The sequence below is a fragment of the Euprymna scolopes genome, chromosome 45, assembly GCF_053919585.1.
Source record: "Euprymna scolopes isolate OS-2025 chromosome 45, ASM5391958v1, whole genome shotgun sequence".
NCBI lineage: Eukaryota > Metazoa > Mollusca > Cephalopoda > Sepiida > Sepiolidae > Euprymna > Euprymna scolopes.
Window position 1 is genome coordinate 48638624 of NC_136526.1, and position 9099 is coordinate 48647722.

Consider the following 9099-nt stretch of genomic DNA (forward strand, 5'->3'; position numbering starts at 1 on the left):
CTAGTTCGAAAGATGCAACAAAATTGATTAAACCATGTTTTCCTGTAGTAGTTTTGCCTAGCAGCCATTTTGTTTTAGTTTAGCAGCTAAGAGAAACTGCAGGTTGTGTGCATGTTCAAATGGAAAGAAAACTTTCCAAATACAGAAAGAAGCGACAAAGATAGGGTCAATGTGGCCTGGTTGTCCCACTGAAGATTTACCTACAAAGGCTGTTTATTCTGGGGGGGGTTATTCTGAAAGCTGTTTTTACATAAGGAGTTTGGTGGGTGTTTATTCTGAAAATTGTTCTTTACATGGGGAGGTGTGTATTCAGAAAGTCGTTCTTAACATGGGGAGGTGTGTATTCCGAAAGTTGTTCTTAACATGGGGAGGTGTTTATTCCGAAAGTTGTTCTTAACATGGGGAGGTGTTTATTCCAAAAGCCGTTCTTAACATGGGGAGGTGTTTATTCCAAAAGCTGTTCTTTCCTTTCGTTAACAAACATGGCGGACAATTCAAAATACTAGAAAAAACATTGCACACTGAATGCATTTATGCTAAAAAAAAAAACTATGTGTCAATGATAATTTAAAGGTGATATTCGTTTGTAGCTAGATTGCCCCTATATATCCTTAAAAGTAAAAATTCTAAAGGTAGGTCTTTAGTTGAATAAACAGCGCACAGTGACCAAAATTAAAAAAGAATCTACTAGATGAAACTCTTAAAATGTCAACACAATATAAAAAAGCATGTCTCAGTCATGAGGGACCCATCCTCTACTGATCAAGGATAGAGGGGACGAAGTGCAACATCAGACAGATACAACATTGTTATTGAGGCCCGAAGGCCAAGAAATGTGCAGCTGGTTTTGTTAATTTATTTTTATTATCTCCAAATTAAATACAAATAAAAAAAATTACTGGCAGATGCGTTGAAAAGAATTCACATGGCCATTAAGGCCCTTCACTTTTTATTACTACTCAGAAATAGATAGAAATCATGATAGATTGATTTTCTATTTTCAAACTGACTAGGCACCACAAAAGTTCTGCACTAACCAATACCGTAACACCATCTTTTGAACCATAATGTAAATTAACAACTATATTTTATCCTTAGCATGAGCTATTTCTTTTAAGTCAATTTATATAAGAAAAAAACTGGTAATAATGATTACGCAAAATACATTTTTTACACAGTGATCACCACTTATCAAGGCCCGGAAGCCACTCAGGGATAAGGGTTATTGCAAGTACATTACGTTAGTGAGGAGATTTGCTAAAGTGTTTACTTAAGAGGGCGGTTCATTAGGAATTTGCTAACATTGGACTTGAAGAAATCCAAGTTGTAGTCCAGAGGGAAGCAGACAGACGGAACAGAGTTCCACAGGCGTGCAGTTCTAAGAAAGAAGCTTTGTTCATGGAATCCACGTTTTGATTTAGGCACAGATATAGAGTGGGGGAAATTTTTCACAGTGGATTCAGCTAGATGGGTGTTTTTCGTGAAAAATTGGCGATGGGGGACCAGAGATTGGAGTTCAGACGAGCATCTGCCATGGGAATAATGATAAAACAAGGACAGGCTCGCAACGTCTCTTCTGTGGGAGAGAGGTTGCAGGGTAGAGAAAAGGGCATCCCCCACTAAGCCACGAAGTCTATTTTGTACTCTGTCAAGGCAGGATAGGCTGTTTTTTGCAGCTCCTACCCAGATATGGCAACAGTATTCCATCCTTTCTGAATTTAATGAAATGAGAATTTATCTGTAAATGTTAGAAGGCAGAAGAACTTTATCAAGTAATATACTTGATATCTACAACTTCATATATGCTATAAATAAGTCCAGAATGCTATTTTAAATCAAATTACTTATACTGGATCTTTGATAGCTTATACCTTACTTCTAGTTTCACCTGCATTGAAATGTACTTTCATAGCTACATCGCTACTTAAATCTATGCTGTATAGGCGTTTGTTTCTCTCAAAACTTGGTGCTTCTAGCGATGCTATGCATATCAAATTGATACTTTGCCTCCAAGATGACTATCTGATTTGCCTGATAAACATTATCCCAAATTTTTATACACTTAAACTTCACCTCAAAATCTGTATATGCTAATGTGCATTTATACTGTATTTTGTAAGTTATAATCATCTCTCCTGAAAACTAGCCAATTGCTTTTCTTCCCAAGTTGCTATAAAATCACATACATTGCACATGTCTCTGGAGCAGGGTTTAGCTTTCGGTCCTAAACTTTAGTAGGCTGACCCTTTAAAAATCAATACACACTAAACATCTATAGATTTCTATTGCTAAGACGGTTATATCATAAACCCTTTTTAAGAGTTCAAAACACAACAACCATTGGTGTAAGCAACAGTCCGTTTTTTTATTTCTCCTGTTTTTCTTGCTTATGGTAGATAGAGAGAGAAAGTAGAGGAGCGACAGAGAGAATTATCGTGGCGTCCACTCGGTTGACAATCAAATCTCCAACTGCAATCTTTTTCCTTCTGTCACTTTTTCTGTCAATCTTTTCAAAACATCCACGTAACCAGATTCCTTTGTTACATTTTTCATAACAATAACAAGGTCTGTTTATATTTGTGAGAAATATTTAAACAGTTCCCATTTAGCTTGTCAATTTCTGACATTTCATCCGCAGACGCGTGCCACATTTAAATTCATGAACATACATACATGTATATACACCTATACACATATATATACTAGCATGTCAACTCGGCTTAAACCGGGTCATTCGTGTAACAAGACATGCATATGCAGAAGCATATATTCTTATCATAAAGCTTAGCTATAAAATAGATACATATTAGCCATAGTTTTGTACTTAGAACTAAAGTGGTCTATATTAAATAGCAATCTCTATATCTCTTTCCCTTAGATGGGTGAAAGCAATACAAAAAGTACCATAAAAAACTGAGCCGATACTCTTTGTTATGCCAAATACAATTTTTAATTTTAAACAAAAGGTGAAGTTATCTTTCTTCGTTAGAGGTTAGAACTTTATCTACAACTCCTATATGTCCATATCTACTGTAAATATGTCTATATTTCTATTTTTATACTAAATTATACATACTGAATACACCGTAGCTTATGCTTACAGATATACCTGTAATGAATTGTACTCCAAATCATAGATATGTTTCTACTTTACCCTATATTGAATAGATACATTTTTTTTATCCCTTCTCTTGTCTTAAATATTCAGAGTTCAGGCATCAAAATTTAATTTAATTCCTAATATTAATTTAACCATACTTTAACATGCTATCCCATTCTCAAACTAACATATGAAGAATATTTTAAGCAGATATAAACTCCTCCATCTCAAATCAACCAGTTGCATATTTATTTGTTTCCACTGCATGAATTTTTACTTATCCTCTCTTCCAGTTAGAATGAAATGGAAAGCATAGTAATGTCCTTTTTAATTATTTTGAGGAGTGTAATTTTTTAGTAGATATATAACCTTTAATACCTAACCCATTAACATTAACTACTTATGTGAGGCTCACAGAAATACCTGGTTTAGGACCTAAGTGCGGGGCAAACCCTCACCGTGCTGCTAGCCCTGCAGATCTTCTCATGTCGTGCATCCAATAGAAGGAAAACTCTGAAGCTAAAGTTAAAGGAGGAAGGTCTCTTCAGTCCTGGATGACGACCTTACTAGAGCTGGTGACTCAAACAAATTACCAATTTGCAAACCTAAACTGCTTAAGGAGTAGATAGGCTCTAATATTTGAGTCCATAATTAAACACGCTCTAGTCCATCACCTTATACTGCTAAACATCTGACCAACCAACAATATGGATTTAGGCAAGCCCATTCTACAGCAGATATCCCAAGTGTAATCCTTGAATGTATATATCATACACTGGATAAAGCAGGGGAGAGTATATATATATCTTGGGCTTTTGATAGGGTATGGCACAGTGGTCTTTAACGCTGCCAAGAATAAGCTTGTTTCCTTCAATAATTACAAGAAATCTTTTTAACCATGAATAGCTATTGCTTAAGATACATTACCTGACAGCATTTTGTTCAAACTTCTTGGCTTTACATTCACAGGGAACATGAGTTGGAGTGGATACATTGAGAGCATTGCCAGAGCCGCTGTGAGGAATGTGAGCTCTCTCTCTACTGCGCTAGAAAGTTACTTACGCCGGAAAGTATCCTATACTTCTACAAGACCACCATTTTCCCATGTATAGAGTATTGTTGTCACATTTGGGCTGGTGTACCTGCTAATAGTCCCTTACTCATGGACAAGGTTTAAAAGAGAGTCGTTTACCCGATGGATTCTGAACTGTCATCCAAGCTTCAGCCTCTGTCTCAACGAAATGTTGCATCCCCCTGCCTGTTCTACAAGTTTTTTAATGGTGGGTGCTCTGATGAACTACAAGTTGTAGTACTCCTTTGACATAAATATGCGTGACAAACCCGACAATCAGCAAAATCCCACCCCTACACAGTAGAGATTCCTAGATGTAAGAAGGCCCTCTACTCTCATAACACAACATTTGTTTTGTAAGGTTAAAATACACAGGTTTTCTGCACCAACAAATAAAATAAATAAATTTATATGAACATGAAAATTGTAAATTTTAAAACAATGCTTTTTATCCCATGATGAACTTTCCGACACTGCCATCTTATTCACTAACCGCTCATAAAAATTTAATATTTGAGATGAAATATAGAATTTAAAACTACTTCAAAATACAAAAAAAAATGAGCCAGATATTTCAGAAAGTAACTGTTTTTGACTACGGAAACATTTATTTATTGTATGATTTTTTAAACTTTTTTTATTTACTATACCTATGATTTTTTAAACATTTTTTTTATTATTGGTTTCTCTGCTAAATTACCAAAATTTCATTAAAATTGTGTTGGGTGGTTTTCTTTTTTAAGTGAAGGGGGAAGAGCCATTCGTTTTGCATGTACCTATGAATAATCCTTGGCTAGAGGGGAATGGACTCAATTTCTTCAATATTTTTGTTATATTTTTTGTTCACTGGGATTTTCTTTTTTATTTTGCTGATGCATTTTTTTTTTCGACTGCATACTTTATTAAAAATATATAGAGAGAAATATATTTAACAAACACTTAAATTTAACATTCACTAATATCCTAAATATATTTTCGTAATATTTTAAATTAGTTAAATTTAAAGGGATATTTTAAATGAATCATACCGTCTCCATTTTCTTTTTTAATGCAGTTTAAACCGTTAGATATTATATTATAGTTCGTAATAACCAAACATGATACCCATAACTTTTCTAATAAAAAAAAAAATATCGGGGTCTTTAGCAGGGAAGTCAACAAACTTAAAAAGTGGGGTGGGGGGGGTAAAATTTCAAATTATTATAAAATAAATGTTATCAAAGGCAAGATTAGTTACTCGTTTTCTTATCTGAGTAAGTTTAGTTAGTTTTAGCGACATTTTAAGCGTTTGTTCAGTTCGAAAAGCAAAAGTGTCGAATTAATAAGTTAAACAGGCAACCAATATGGCCGACAAAAACACGCTATCTTTGGATCATCAATAATGGCTCAAAAGTCAAAAATAAATAAAATACATATAGAAATTCACCAAATAATTATCACTGTGATACTTCAATCGTTTTCAAGGCAAAAAAAAAAAAGGTACTAGTGCACTTATTGATCCGTGCTGAAATAATAACGTTCATATGTAAAAAGCCATTCTTAACATGGGGAGGGGAAGGTGTTTTGTATCCATTCTATACTTTAACCTTACAATTGAATAAAAAAGTATATAAATTATTGAGAAAACTTGAAGCACTTACCTACGACTCTCAGGAAGAGTGGCACCAGAAATCTTTTGTGTGGGTGATGACTCTTTTTTAGGCACCACCAAAACTGGGAGAGCAGGTAAGTACTTTTTGATGGACCGTCTTTTTAAAAATCTACCAAAAATCAGGTAATTATCCAATCAATACGAAATTTTCAGCGATTATTAAGAGAAGAATGAACTTTATTACAGTGTATTTATTTTTCATAAACATTATATATTTATATTTTTTTGCTTACAACCCCCCCCCCCTTGTTTTGAGGGGGTTCCAAATATGCTTAAAATAATCATCTGAAACTGAACAAAACATATTATGTTGTTGTAAGGGACGGGATTATAGATTAAAAAAAAAAAAAAAAACTTGTTCGCGTACCTTATTTTGATGTCTGAATATCAGAACTTCGATTGTGTTTAATTATCCCGCTTTTGAGTTTTGAAGTGTGAAATTCGGTGAATATGTTAAGTAAAATAATTAATTTAAGTTAAGCAAAACAAAAAAAAAATTTTTTTAATATTTATACGATAAAAGCCATTTTAAAATCTTTGATAAATAAATTAGCAATTTCTTTTTAGCGAGTTGAATAATGCATGACCATTATTAAACAGGGCATGCTTTGAAGAATCGATACAAAAAAAAATTCGATAAATATTGTGCCCTTTGTATTAAAAATATCATTATTTTTTCGATCAAGTTTGGAAACGTTTGCCGCCTTTCGACTAATATTTTTTTTATTCTGCTGTAAATTGCCCCCCTCCCCATTTTGGAGAGCCTGGCCCCCACACACATACACATTAAAAACTAAACTCATACAAATGGTCACCCATCTGGTACTGGCCAGCCTCATCGTTAATAGTACATTGAAATTTTCGTCACTGAAAAATAAGTTTTTGGGGGCTTTTTGGTCTTCCGTAGTTTGCTTTTTATCAAGTACGAATGTAAACATTGTCTCAAATCGACGCGAAGTAACTGGTTGCCTATATGATTAGGTGGAATTATTTGAAATCCAGGTAATTATATTATAATATATTTGCATATTCTCATAGAAAATCACCCTAAATCTTAGTTAGACAAAAAATAAACAAATTAATTCTTTCAAAAACCTTCTATTTTTTAACTATTTATATACGTTTTTTGTGCAAAACAAAAAACGCCAATTGTTAACTTTTGGGGAAAATTTAACATTTAAAATTTAATTAAAAATAGTAGAAAAAGTTTTACATTATTCTGCTTTCTATATGAAAAAATTCAGGGTTTTATCTTTCTGGAAAAAAAAGTTACTCAGAAATAATGGATTTTAATAAATGTAATTTCGTTTTAAAAAACAACAACAACTTGATTTTTCGGCCATTTTTGGCGGTGCCTACTCTTTTTATATTGGTAGTTGTTACGTTTAACTTATTTGATTGGCTAACTGAATTATAAGAATGATGGAGTAAACTGAATTTTGGTTGTGATGTTTAGTTTGGGATTGGAGTTGAAGGAAATTGAATCGTTACCCTTATTACCAGACCGATAAGGTTCTACAATTTTTACCTAGTCACAGGTCGCAACAAACCATTGTTGCAAAATCCTTGTTAACCTCTACCTTTCAGTGGAGAAAGTTTCCACAAAATAAAACGTTAATTAAACTTGGAAATACGATTTAAAAAAATAGCGCGGATCAGTAAGTGCATTAGAACCCCCCCCCCAAAAAAAAAAATAAAATAAATAAGAAACTTACAAAAAAAAAACAAAAAACATTATTGGAGATAATCTTACTAGTCTTCGTTTTTTTTGTTTTTTTTTTTTTTTTGCAAACATAGAATATTGGCTCATTTCTATATCAAAACCAAAGTGAAAGATACTGATTTGAACGCGCCTCAGAAATAAAAAAGAGCATCTAAAAGCAATCAAATTCAAGTAATACTTACTTTTTGTTTGGAAATCTGCTTTTAACAAATTTACGATTATAAAGATAATTTAAACGAGATGACTTTGATGGGTCGAAGTCAACAGTTTAAAATGGCGACAGGAAAAGCAAGTTCGCAGAAAATGGAAAAAAATTTTCCATCTTTTGTGAATTCAAGTTTTGTTTTTATTTTGTTATTTTAGTATTATGTATTGAATTAAATTTTTAAAAAAGTAATTGTTATTTTTTTAATAATAAAAGAAAGCACCTAATATATTTAATGTAAACACACACACACGAAAAATAAAGTGACAACTTTTAATATGAGTGAGAATAAAGATAAAAACTAAAATTTGTGTTGTGCTTGAGTGAGAAGACGATGATTTTTCTGGAAATGAAATTAAATTGAAGAAGAAATACGGGCATGCGGAAAGGTAAATATTGGGTAAATGTGTAGTTTAGCGGCGTAAATTATGTGACAGACAAAAAAATTATAAAACCTATTTATTTTATCTAAAACAAAGTGTGGCCAAAAATGGCCGAATAAAGATAGGGGGACGTAGTTTTGAAAACCGACTTATCATATTTTTTTTTTTTTTGTAGGTTTCCGATTACTTTTTGATTGTATTTGAAAGATTAAAGACTAAAGTTAATTTCTTAAAGGAAAAAAATATTTTTACACGTGAAAAAAAAAAAAAAAACTGTTTTCACCGCGAGCTAACCAATTTAGCTAAATTTTGAAGTTGAATAAATTGATGTGAGAATTTTTAATTGGTTGACTTGCCGAGGGTAGGTCGGTGGGGAAGAAAGAACTGCTGGTAGCTGTGACTACTTTTTTTTTTTTTTTAAATTTGAATATATTATTTATTGATCTTTTATCTTCAATTTGTGATATATAAAGCTTTGGTACATGAATTAATTATTTACTTTTTAATAGACATTTGAAAAGGGGGGGGGCGTGAATTTAAAAAAAAAACGTTTGTCTAAAATATTATATTCAGTTTATTGGAAAGAGCATAAAATTTCACATTGACCCTGAAAATATCGTAAAAATAGAATCAATAGAAAAATTTTGATAGATTTTTAAAGTTTAAAAATTGAAAAATACTGAACTCGTAACATTCAATTAATTCCATTACTATTTTTTTAAAAATATTTCTATTACTTTTTATACAACTTTAATAGTTTATTTTGGAAGTATAATCCATAAAGAAAATAAACAACCCACCTTTAAAAGAGAAATTACGAGGTTTTTTTTTTATATTTTATTCGCAGTTTCGTGTTAGAGGTGTCAAACATTCCTACAAAAATTCTGATACACCTAGACCAACACGGCCGGTGGTTCGTTAATAAAAGAACCTGAGTGCCTATTCCTTACAAGTTAAATAGACAT

The 9099-nt window shown here is 32.3% G+C and overlaps 1 protein-coding gene across 1 annotated transcript in view; it reads right to left on the bottom strand.

Annotated features, from left to right (window-relative positions):
- Positions 1–7844, bottom strand: part of LOC145269182 (uncharacterized) — a 99676-nt gene extending 91832 nt beyond the window's left edge. Inside the window, exon 1 of the mRNA XM_080124792.1 lies at positions 7729–7844. The gene's annotated coding sequence lies outside the window, so the exon portion shown is untranslated. The remainder of the gene's footprint in view (positions 1–7728) is intronic.
- Between the last annotated feature and the right edge of the window lie 1255 nt (positions 7845–9099).